Below are 13669 nucleotides of genomic sequence, written 5' to 3'. Positions count from 1 at the left end.
TTGACAATAGATATTGTAAATAGGTAATTATATTTTTTCACCTTTTAATTACAAATAAAACTTTGATTTGTCGACAAGTACATATTGATAGAGAGCAGAGGGGGTGAGCTGGAAGTTAGGGGAAAGGGAATGGCATTTATTGAACACTTCTGTGTGCTATGTATCAGGTTCTATGATACAATCACCTCTAGTGTAGGAGTCACAATTTCTGCTTATATATGACGAAGTCAGTACTTAAAGAGTTATTAATTAAGTTTAATTATATTTTATAAGTCATAGAATCTCAAGGGTATGATTGATCTTAAAAGTCATTTGAATAACTCATGTGCTGCACATAAAGGCTAAATGTGAAGGTTTCTGAATACTTTAAAATATGAAATCAGGAATGAATGTTAGGATTTTAAATGTATGTCATCAAGAAGTATGGGGAAAAAGTAGCCCAGAGAGAGATATTTGGTAAAATGTTATACAAGTTATACAGTGTAACTGTTTGCTTAATGGTGTTGAGTTTTATTTTTATTTATTTTTCAATTATGACAGACATAGAAGTTTTTATTCTTTAGCTATGATTATTAAAACATTTTGAAATATTTTATATCAATTTATATTATTATAAATCCGAATTTTCCAACTGCTGCATATTTTTTAAAATCACCATAGTTAACTAGAATGATTCCCAGTTGTACTAATTAGCATAAAAAGCTAATTAATTATCTCATTAAACTGCATGCCATTAGCCTTGATTTTACTGCATATTTGATGTATTATCTCTTGGTCTTTAAAAATATAGACAATAATAGTTTAGTCTTTCAATAATTGATTTTAAATTGGCATTTTTCAAAAAAACTTTTGTAATCTCAGTAATTAATAATTAACACAACAAATTCATCTTTAAAATGCTTTAAAAATAAGAAAATAGAAGAAATGTTCATCCCAACTTTCAATTAATGAAATGCAGTTTAAAATAATAAAATACCATATTTTACTCACCATATTATAAATGATGAAAACTACTAAGATTGTTTAACATCAATAACATTGTATTGGTTTTATTGATTACATTGGTAATGTTGTTTTTACACAGTGCTCATGCAAGTTTAAATTGACACCTCATTTTGGATGGCAGTTTTATATAGCTTGCCTTCTCTTTTCACCTGATAATGCCTTCTTTAAGACTTCAATTTTAAGAAACCTATTAGAAATACAGACAGGTTTATCCACAAAAGTGGACACTGGAGTGGTATTATTGGAAATTACTTTCGGTACAGTGCTTAGGTAAATCATGGTTATTCCATAAGTTGAAGTATCTATAGTCTTAAAAATTATGCTGATGAAGAATTTCTTCATGACATGGAAATGCTTCATGATATGTTATTATAGAGAGATAAATAGTTTATAGTGTATTATATATATGTCCATACATTATTTGTTTATCGATAGATAAAATCTCAACTTTTTTGGAAAAGAAACATGCTAAAATGTTAAAAGTAGGGGTAGGTTTCGGTACTGGTTTAAATATCTCTGTAAATACCTGTTTTTATATACTGAGGCATTGTTACTTTCATAATCAGAAAAAGAATAGAAAACAAAGTTTTTACATATAGTTAGCAGCTTTATTTTGGTCGGGCCATGCTTGATTTGCTATTCTTAGACATTCTAAGACATTTTTAGAGTCAGTATTTTGTATTGATTCTCTGGCTATCAAGTTTCTTTCATGTGAAATTCGCATCAAGTTTAGAGTATGATGCTCTCTTGGTCAGGTAACATATCCTTAGTGAATGGGTGCTATTTTATTGAGACTTCAGCTATACCCTCTTCTCCAGTACCTCTTCTAGGCTCTTTTGGACATATCTTCTGGCTTACCTTCTCATAAGCTGTATAATATTTAGTGGTTACCGTAACCCAGAGATGGGTTCATTATGACTATCAATTACTGTTAAAGATACTACAAATGGGATTTTTTTTCTCCAAGCCATACTATTTAAATTTTATTTCAAATATCTATAATTACCTCTTTAGGAGATAGAAACAATATCCTTAGATGAGCTGGAAACACCAAATTAGGAATTTTCCCCGAGGTTTGCTTCTGTAGAAATACTTAATAACTTATTTTTCTTTAGATCTAGTGAAATAGTGAAGTGTGCTTCTTAGCATAAATGGAAATGTTAATTTGTTCAACTTTTCATTAACACACATTTCTACCATAAGAGACTTTAGTAAAACTAGATTTAAAAAATTTGAAAGACGTACTGATTTTTACAAAAACATATTTTAATCTTTAAAATGTTTATGGTATACCTGTGGTTAAATAACATATGCATGGTTTTAAATTTTTGATTCTTCTATGTTTAAACTCTTTTCAGTGTCTAGATAAATCTTTATTTTTTAAACCTCTTCATTGAAGATTATTCAAATTTTTTTCTAAGAGATTTGACTTTACATATGTTCATTGTACAGACTATTTTAATTCAGTGATTCCCATCTAATTGGTCAAGCACCAGTATGATGTTAAAAGTTACCCAAAGAGTCTAATATGCACCCCAGTTTGGGGATGACGTTTTAAGATGAATCTTGGATATTTAAAAATGATTTATTTAGTATATTTTACAACATTCTAATTTTTAATTTAATGATATGTTTTGGTCAATTTTAATTTACTTTATCCTAAAAGAAAGCTATCTATATGCACATTTATTCAGCATTCATTTTAATGTTCACTTACTTAAAGAGTTTATCTACTATTATCACATTTACACTGATATTTGCATAGTTTTCCCCAAAGTCTGTAACTTTGAGTTCAGATCTGAACTTAAGGTTTGTACTTTTAGTTGTCTTTATGGATGTTTATGAACAATTACAAATAACATTTTCAACTCAATAATTTAAAAACTCATAATTCTCATATACCACTTCACTCAAATTTATTCTGTTTCCAAAATACCTAATGTCTGTTATTAATATAACACTGTCCCCTATATGGTTCTTTAGACTTGAAATCTTGGAATCAGATTACTTAATATTCTTTGTTTCTCATAGTCTGTCATCTGGTATCTTGTTCTTTTTCCTTCAAGATTTCTTTTGATTTGATTCTATCCTCTCTCCTCTTGCTGGTCCACATCTTATCTAGCCTTTCTTTACCCGGCTGATATTCACCCAGCACTTACATATATAATTATACTGGTTGCTAAAATATTAAAATACTTTTGTATAGGTTTGAGAAAGAGACTTTTCCTCAAGTCCATTGAGCACCTATACTCCATCCCAAGCGCTTTGTGGGTACCCTGCTTAATATGCTGTCAACTGGCTAACCAGCCTGTGTCCCAGCCCATGCATCTCAGCCTCAGTGTGCCTATGGATGTTCTCTACCAGGCTAGGGGGGTCTCAGATTCTTCCAGGAAAGATGGTACACTGGTGTCAGTGCTGGCACACCAGCAAATAGTACTTACATGGGCCCCTGAAGCTATGGTATTCTCTTGCCAGCTCTCTCCTGCTGTTGCTTGTGGGAACTGCAGCCTCTCTGCTGTGTGCCAATTTATAGAATTGTTAAATACGTAGATATCACCCTATCTTTACTCCAGGCTTCATAGCTGTTATGGTAGATTGGTAGCCCCTTAGTTACTCTTTATCCCTATCTACTTATCCATCTGACATATTCAGCATAGCCAGATGAATCTCCCGAATTTTATCACTCCCCCAAGAGATAGAAATTTGAACCCAGTTCAAACTTTTTAATCAACTCACTTTACCATGTCTGCTTAACTTGTTAATCCATATCTTTCTCAGATGAACTCAGGTTTACCTTCTCACACAAGATGTTCTCATTTACCTTTTTATATTTCCCTTTTCGCATGGTCACGTCTCTGAAGTTCTCTATCTTGTACAGTTTCAAATCAAACATTTCCTGTAAGTTATATCTCGATTATATTTCAAGTAATTCCTCCTTGAAACTTTTACTAACTTCCCAAATAAGAATGACCTTCTCTTCTTAGAATCCACATGGCAGCTTATGTCTTACAATGTATTAGTTCCAGAACTGGAAAGTTCAAGGCCATGTAGTTCATCTTTCTTCCCAACTTAGAAACCTTTGTGCAAAACATGTGATTTACAATGAAGATTTCTTCCAAGACAATAAAGCTAGTGGTTCTGTTATTGGGTATTTCTAGTTATTCCTTCAGTTATCTGATAAAATATTTCTTGAGGCTTATTTTGGGTCAGGCACTAAGCTTGCTCTACAGCAGTGAACAAAACAGACAAGGCTCTGTCCTTATAGAGCTTACAGTGTGAAAGAAGGCATTAAAAATGTAAGCACATATGTAAGTGTGTAATAATTTATATTAGATGCTGCAAAATAAAAATAATAGGACATTATAATTAAAAAGAACATCAGGTCCTTAGTTTATATTGACGATTTAGAGTAAGTGAAATGTAAACTATAGAGGAGGTAAGGAGGGGGCTACTCAGGTAGCAGTAGAGTATGCGAGACCAGTGTATATGTGCAAAGGCCCTACAGCAGGAGAAAGTTGGCTTTTATAATATGTTCACCAAAGAACTGAAAGACGGCCTGTGAGCCTACTATAGAGGGAGATGGAGTGGCTCGTGATGGAGCTGGAGAGGTGAGAAGGAGCCATGTTATATACATTTTTGCTTTTTGAGGCTTTGGGGAAGAAGTTTGGATTTTTATCCTAAAAGCAACAAACAACTATTGAAATAGTGTTGAACACTGACTTGGTAGAATTTGATTTATGATTTTTTTAGGTGTTGGGTGGGAAGAAGAGCAGATATTTAAATCTAGAAATGCTCATCTTCTGTATTACTTGAATGACTTTCTTAGTTAAGCAAATACAGAGCAGGTACACAATCATTGTCATAGAGCAGAAAACTTTCTGACTTCATTAATAAAAGTCTGCCACTCCCTGAGAATGCACTTGTATTCTGCTCTGTAAAGCTGGTTCCTGGGGAGGAGATCAGTTTACACAAGATGCCCAGTGCCTTCTGGGAGAGAAAGAACTAATATCTAGTCTCTGTTGACATAGAGCTGTGTGGCACTGACTCAATCCCAGTCTCTGGAAAGGGCAATGAGATTCCTGAAATGAAGTTACATTGAGGACAAAAAGGGGACCCCACCTGGCAACCAAGATTCAAGAGAAGCCCTTTTGAACTGATGGGGCTGATGACAGAAAATTATGTATGTGCTGTCATCAGTATAGTTAGTACCTTAGGGAAGAACAGCTGGTAATGGTAGTTGCAAACACAGAATTAGAGCACCCTTGACTGAGCTGGACACCAAAGGAAATAGGATCATCACTGTAGCTTGAACAGGGTGGCAGGATGGTACCATCACAGGGGGGACTAACATTGCTAGGTGATAAAAGACCATTAGCCTTGTGAGTAGCAGATTAATTATGGCTTACCAACTCTCTGCGTGGCATGGTATGTAGACTGAAGTTCTGGGGAAAGTGAGAACTCTAGCCAGCTATATTTGAAGTAAAAATTTAAATATGACCATAATTGTACATTGAAATGGTGGAGGAGGTTATTATGGTTACAGTTTATAAAAGAGAGCTTATAGGCCAGGAACAGTGGCTCACACTGTAATCTCAGCATTTTGGGAAGGCCAAGGCAGGAGAATTGCTTTAGTCCCAAAGTACAAAACCAGTCTGGGCAACATAGGGAGATCCCATCTCTACAAAATAAATATTTTAAATTAGCTAGGTGTGGTAGTGTGCACCTGTGGTCCCAGCTACTCAGGAGACTGGAGTGGGAAGATCACTTAAGCCCAGGAAATCAAGGCTGCAGTGAGCCTTGATTATGCTACTGCACTGCAGCCTAGGCAACAGAGTGAGACCCTGTCTCAAAAATAGTATGTGTATGTATACATATACTAGTATAATAAATAAAATAGATAAATAAATAAAAATATAATAAACTAAAAATAAAAAATAAATAAAAATAAATAAAAATAGTATGTACACACACACACACACACACACACACACAGAGCTTATACTGTCTTTCACAGAGTGGATTGGAAAAATGTTAGGGAAGAAATGGGGAAGCTAGTGGCCATGGAGAGGACCAGCAATAATTAAGTAAAATATATTAGCACTAGAGTGACAGTTATACAGAGAAATAGAATATTCTTTCTTTTATTAAGATCTCACATCTTTTTTACATAAGCTGCTTTGGTCCCACATCTTCCATAAATCCAGTTTTGATCTCATATCTACCTTTCCCTGTTGTTTTTCTCTTGGTTAATATCTCTAATTCCTTCTCTCTTTAGACAGATGATTTCTAGAATCGAAACTCAGCCATTGAGGGGATCATGTATCCTTGTCAGCTGTATGTCATGCACAGGTTTGATAAACATGCCTTGCAAGTTTCTTTTCAATCTTGTTAAAGTAGCCCTGTGGCACACAACTTGAGATCTGTTTTCAAGTTAACATCTTTTCATTAATCAATACTCTTTGGGTGTGGTTGTTCAACCTGTTATAAATGTACCTCTCATATTATTTCCTACATATTTCTCCATATTGACCTCAAGAACACTTGAGAGCTTTCTTCAAATTTGGAATTAAGTTCATAATGAACAAAGTCCACATTTTTAAACTACCAGTTTAATAATTCCAACAATAAAAATATTATTTTTAGTGAACCCATATTGGATCATACTTTTTAAAAAGTTGTTACACAAACTCTTGCCTTCCAATTTTAATAGGTTCATTGTAAGCATATTTATCTTAGATTTTCAAAATTCACATCCTTTGCCTTTAAAAATCATAAAATTAGCCTGTCTCTGGTCCTCTGGCGCCTTTCCTTTCCTCTGAAGCACTTCAAAATGTTCTTGCTGTAGTGTCCCGATCCCTTCTGCATCTCCTTTCTGGTCCCCAAAATATATCTCATCTGAGCCTATATTAACTTCCTGGGTTTGCTGTAACAAACTACCACAGACTGGATGGCTTAAACAACAAAAATCAATTGCCTCACATTTCTGGAGGCTGGAAGTCCGAGATTAAGGTGTAAGCAGTATTGGTTTCATGTGAGGGCTGTGAGGGAGAATCTGCTACATGCCTCTTCCCTGGCTACTGATGGCTGCTGATATTCCTTGGTGTTCCTGGCTTGTAGCTGCATCACCCTCATCTTTGCCTTCATTTTCACAGCATTCACCCCGTATGCATGTCTTTGTCTAAACTTTCCCTTTTTGTAAGGACACTAGTCACAATAGATTAAGGGCTCACCCTACTATACTATGACTTTATCTTACCTTAATTCATTACATCTGCAATTTTTAAGGAACCCTAGTTTTTAAATTCACTTATTTTTTGGTGAAAATAGAGTATGATATAAAACCATCTTATTGTATAATTATCTTCTGTCTGTCTGTGTATAGCCAAAGCATCAGATAGAAATGTGAATGCCAAAGTAAATGAACCTGGAGTTAGTGACAGAAAAGACCATGTTTGTTTAGTCTCCTTTAGAAATATTAGAGGAAAAGCAAAAGAAATTGGACTTAACCTAAAGGCAGAACCAAGATGTTTACAGACCTTACCAGCCTTGACTTCTGCATAAAGACACATATACTTTAGTGAGCAGACTGAGATAGTTCTGACTCTCTACTACTGGCCCCACTGGCCTGATTCATATAAATTCACCTTCTTCACCATGTTCCTGTGACCCTCTAGGAATCCACTGTCACCTCACATATGTCCAGAAACCATTCTCTCAGCTGTCACTAGCACACACTGCCCCCATTTCTCCCCTAGTTCCCAAATGTTTGCATCCACAGTTCAGGAAGTCCATTGGCAAAGACCCTTTGTTGTTACTCCCTATCAGGAGAAAACCAGTGCTTGTGTCAAGGATGCCACATGTGGCTTCTGGGTGTTTTGGTAGGAGGTCTCTGCCCAGCTGTGTGTGATGTTATATTGTCTGGGCCTTAAAGAAGCTCTGCTAGTGCCCAGAGTATCAGGAAGAGTCTCTTGATCAGTTTCTGGTCATAGTCTCTTTTCCAGAATTTCATTTTAGTTCTATCATTTTTCGGCTGTCATTCCTTTACTATAAGCATTTGTTCTTAGGCAAGGAGTCCAATGAAGAACAGATGCTAGGCTCTACTTTTCTCTCTATACTTACCTTTTACTAACCCTGAGTTCAATTTCCTCCTCCTTCTCCCCCTAACAGAATAAGGGTTGCCATGCATATACATGGTTGCAAACCAGATTGGGGCTGGAGAGTGGAGGTTAAATTTTTGGCCCATGATCTGTCAGCCAAAAATGTTCTATTACAAAAGCAGTAGATTTTCTAGTTAGAATCATTATTGGGAATTGTAAAACTTTGCATATTTGGTGTACTTGAGGAACAACAAGACTACCAGTTTGGTTTGGTTATAGTGGTCTGAAAGAGGGGAGAGATCCGTAGGGGGTAATCATATATTTCAAAAATTATCTGGGTCCTATGTGGAGAGTGGACAAAGAGAGAGGACTGCAAGCAAGCTGGCCTGTGAGGAGACCTGTGCAGAAGTGAAGAGGCCTGTGCTGAAGTGAGAAGGTCTGTGTGAAAGTGATCTGTGTGAAAGATGGTGGTGGATCCAACTAAACTAGAGCAGGAGCAGTGGGGATGGTGAGAAGTGGCCAAATGTCTTTTGTAAGTAGAGCCTGTTGGACTTGCTGATGGATTGGAAGCAGCATGTGAGGGAAAAGAGGTCTAAGGAGTGACTGCTAGTGTTTGGCTTAAGTAGCCTGGTGAATAGTGATGTCACTGATTTGGGGCAGGAGAGGACTTGGGGAAGTGAAGAGCTCTGTTTTGAACAGGTGAAGCTTGAGATTCATTCCTAGAATCTCAAATGAAGATGAGTCTTAATCAAAATGTCTTAGCCAAAGGATTTGAGAGCCAGGATGCTCCTGCAGTGTAGTGCAATTATGATTTCCCTTAAAATGCAGCAGAGAACCAAAGCTGCCAAACAGTTTTTTAAGACTTAGTGTCCTCACTTATAGGTGGGGATATATTACTCATTTCACTGGGTTCTTTGAAGGTAACATTAGATAATGTTTGTGAAACTCAGTGTAATTCTTGGCAAGTAATTAGCACCTAATAAATATCTTCAGTTATTGTTATTAATTTTCGTAAAATGAACTTTATTTATCTATTTATTTATTTATTTATGAGACGGTGTCTCGCTCTGTTGCCCAGTCTGGAGTGCAGTGGTGCAATCTCGGCTCACTGCAACCTCAGCCTTCTGGGTTCAAGCTATTCTCCTGCCTCAGATTCCCAAGTAGTGTGATTACAGCCGCCCATCACCATGCCTAGCTAATTTTTATGTTTTCATGTTTTTAGTGAAGAGGGGGTTTCACCATGTTGGCCAGGCTGGTCTCAAACTCCTGACCTCAAATGATCCCCCTACCTCTCAAAGTGCTGAGATTACAGGTGTGAGCTATTGTGCCCGGCCAGGAACATTATTTTTAAAGCTGATTTTAAATATCAGCTTTGGAATGAGATAGGATATAAATTAATAATTAGTAATGGATAGTCATTTCACATGTGCAGTGTGTATATACCCACACACTAATGTAAATAAAACAACTTTTTCTTTTTAAACGAGTTGCATTTTCATCCTCAGAACTACAAAGTATTAAAATCAGGATTTTGAATTTTATGCGTACATGTGAGGAACTTTCTGAATTATACGTGTGATTAGTGACATGAGTATTTGCTGCCTCTTAAGATTTGCCATGCCTTTATGCAAATCAAAGTTCCCACAGAAATAATGAGTCAAATACAGCAACAGACAGTATTTAAATTAGCATTTTTTTCTCTGCTCTGCTTGGGTCAATTTTACTATACATTGCATATCAAGACCTTTGATTTGCTCAGGTTTTCCACTGATTTGACTTCCCCTACCTTTTGTTTCAAAACCTAAGATTACCACTTTAAGTGTACTGGTACTGTGGAAGGTTTTATACAGAACAGAGTAAATATATATTAGAGAATATTATTTTCATACTCTCCCTATTGCATTAACAGAGAGATCTTTATGGAGCAAAGGCCAGATCACTTAATAAAACCACAGTCTGTTTTTTGGCAATAGTGTTGAACCTGGAGGAAAGCCAGTCTTAGCTAGTATAAAGTTAGATTCCATTCCATCAGCATAATAGTTAATAATAGTTGATTGACAGGGATGTGAAGGGTGCCCTCTTTTCCTCCCCCCTCCACTCCCATTCCACACTAACCTCTCTAGGGAATATGCCATTCCTTTCCCCATTCCTAAAATTCTTTGCTTGAGCACAGCCAGGGGCTGCTTGACTGGTGCCTGACTGTTTGGAGGCTGGAGAGTAGAGGGTCTCTCTGAAAGAGTTCCTAGTCCCTGTAGTCACTGCTGAGGAAGACTAGCAATCTCTGGACATCTTTAGGGATATGCAGTAAAGGTGAACTTCCTGGCTAGTGTTTATGTGTGAAAAGTAACCATACTCACCTGAGCTACCTTAATACCATGGGATCAGGATCGCTTTTGCTTCCCTTCAGCCACACACATTCATCTTGTCCACAGAAATTTAGAGCTTATTTTAGTTTGTTTTTTGTAAATCATACATCATATCATATATTATTTTGCATTGTTAAAACTATATTTTGGGGGTGTTTAGTACTGGTAAATTGGTAACATTTGCAGTTTTCTTCCAACCCTTTTTTCTTTTTGGATGTAGGTATTTGCAGGATATGAACTATTCAAAACAGTTACAGCATTCCAAAGATTCTTTCCCTGGATTCTACATGCTCACATGGAGTTATATTTAAATGCTAAGAAGTATTGTTGAATATTGCCGAACATAAGGTTCACTAGTACAGTGTTTAGGTGAAAATTCAAAATTTTTTTTTCTAAGTCCACATGATTTCTGTTTTGAGTGGAATAATGATTCCTATCCTACGCAGTTTTGTGTTCTTTAATTTGGTGAAGTCGGCATTTGGTGTTGCCCTCAGTTTGGGTTAGGAATTATTCTTTACCCCACGTCTCACCACTACAGAACCACTTGCTAACTTTTAATCACCACCTTCTCAAGTTTAAGAACTTGGCCAGAGTGATCCCGGAAAGTCTCAACATTTTCCAGTGAGTAAAGTCCATCTCTTTTGGAGATCTTGACACCTATCATTAATAAGGCTGCAACCTCCTTAAGGATAATTGAGAAAAGAGAACTGCTCTTCTGTATGTATAGCAAAACATGAAGAGGTTATACAGCAGGATACAATAGTTCTTAAATAGAGTGCATGTATTGTCTGGCAGGCTGACCCAACATCATGTTGCCTCCTTCATTCTACAGATTATGTTATGGGTTTCAGGTGTTTTTCTCAGGTCAGTTTCCCTATCATTAATGCTGCAACACCTTTGCTGAGTAGATATCCGCTCTCTCATTCTTTTATTACACCATGGTGAAACCAGCACTGCCGACTCTCATGAGTTGATGAATAAACTCTAATTTTACTGCATTTATAAATAAAACTTTAAAAATAGTTTCTGGAATAAGATCACAGTGAATAAAGTCCTAACTAGATTTTTAAACAAAGCCACGTTTAAATGAATCACATTGAAATATGTTAATATATTTAGTGTTGGTATGTTAATATAGAAGCCCTAAGATACCAATACTGTCACTTGCCTTGCTGGCAAATTTGTCTCATAATAAGAACATATGTCCAAAAGGCTTTTTGTTTAAAAACATACATAATTTGAAAAATATATAGTTACTCTTTAGTGCATTTTAATAGAGAAGGAGCTCATCTTTCGATTTTAAAAATGCTTACTAAAAATTGATTTTAACGTCATCTGTTTCCAAGTGTTTCTAAGTGTTTTAAAAGAGAAAGATGACTTGGGAAAGAATTCAGCTTGATTCTGTAAATATTTTTTGAACATTATTGTGTGCCAGCCACTGTGTTAAGTGCCTGGAATGCAGAGATGAATAAGATTGTTCTTAGATCATAGTGTACAGTGTAATAGAAGCAGCAGTTAAATTATATTTGCAGTGTAGGTTCACTATTCTGTTAGGAGCCATTAATTTCACCAAAATTGGTCAGAAAGGGATATTCTTTTAGGAAATCGCATTGAAGCTGGACCTTGAATCATGAAAGCTAGAAAATGAGGACAAATGAGGACATCCAATGCAAAGGGATACTACATAAGCAAAGAGACTTGTATGTATGTGATGGGGAAACAGGGAAGGGCTGTAAAGTTTACAACATACAACTTCAACAGGATTTAATGTTATTGTATTCTTTCAGATTAGAGAAGGCCTGATAATATTTTTTTGTGTGTAAAAGGCCTAAAGATAATGCTCATCACCTGATACTGGGACTTAGTAGTAACAGAAAATAAGAAAGGGAGAGTTGAAGGAACTTTTTTTTTTTCAATTTCTTTTTTAGAGTGACATAGATATATTTTATCATTTAATGATTTTTTCCAAAAATCTTTATGTAGACTTTGTTACTTCTGTTAAGATTTCATATATGTTCATTTCCTTACCCCCAAGCCATAATAAAAATGATTACTAAGCACTCTTCTAACACTGGCCATAAGAATGAAATTAATATTGCTGTGAGTAAACTGTAGTTTAGGAAAATCTTTTGGGTGAGGAACAGAACTATTATTTATTGAGTATCCCTATATGTTAGGTACTGTGTGAGGTACTTTCATATACTCTATATAATTTATTCCTTAAAGCATCCCTAGAAAGTTATTATCTCAATTTTCTAAGCCAGGGAAGCATTCTAGGGAAACTGAGGCTGACTAATATGCTCTGTGGTATACACCTGGTAAGTGACAGGTTTGGGATGCAAAATCAAGGTGGTTGAATTCCACATCATATGCTCACTTTACTGTAGATTAGACAGGTGTACTTGAATAATTCGTAGGTAACAAGTGTCAGTTTGGGTATTTAAACTGAGGCCTGACTTACTCTAAATAATCTGTATTCTATCCCTAACCTTTTTGGCACCAGGTACTGGTTTCGTGGAAGACAGTTTTTCCACAGCCTGGGGATTGGTGGGGGATGGTTTTGGGATGATTCAAGCACATTACATATATTGTGCACTTTATTTCTATTATTATTACATTGTTATATATATGAAGTAATTCTATAACTCATCATAATGTAGAATCAGTAGAGTCCTGAGCTTGTTTCCCTGCAACTAGATAGTCCCAGATAGTCTGAGGGTGATGGGAGACAGTAACAGATCATCAGGCTTTAGATTCTCATAAGGAGCACGCAACCTTGATCCCTGGCATGTGCAGTTCACAATAAGGTTCGCCATCCTAGGCCGGGCACAGTAGCCCACACTTGTAATCCTAGTACTTTGGGAGGCTGAGGTGGGTGGATCACCTGAGGTTGGGAGTTCGAGACCAGCCTGACCAACATGGAGAAATGCTGTCTCTACTAAAAATACAAAAAAAAAAAAAAAAAAAAAGTTAGCCTGGCGTGGTGGCGCATGTCTGTAATCCCAGCTACTTGGGAGGCTGAGGCAGGAGAATTGCTTGAACCCGGGAGGCAGAGGTTGTGGTGAGTAGTGGTGAGCTGAGATTGCGCCATTGTACTCCAGCCTGGGCAACAAGAGTGAAACTCCATCTCAAAAAATAAAATAAAATAAAAAAAAGGTTCGCCGTCCTATGAGAATCTAATGCTGCAGCTGATCTGATAGG

At 36.3% G+C, this 13669-nt stretch overlaps 1 protein-coding gene across 14 annotated transcripts in view; it reads left to right on the top strand.

The window, feature by feature from the left end:
• The window catches only part of IKZF2 (IKAROS family zinc finger 2), a 156021-nt gene that overhangs the window by 55206 nt on the left and 87146 nt on the right, over positions 1-13669 (top strand). The gene's annotated exons all lie outside the window — the stretch shown is intronic.

This window comes from Papio anubis, chromosome 10 (genome assembly GCF_008728515.1).
Source record: "Papio anubis isolate 15944 chromosome 10, Panubis1.0, whole genome shotgun sequence".
NCBI classification, from domain to species: Eukaryota; Metazoa; Chordata; class Mammalia; order Primates; family Cercopithecidae; genus Papio; species Papio anubis.
This window is presented reverse-complemented; position numbering and strand designations above follow the sequence as displayed.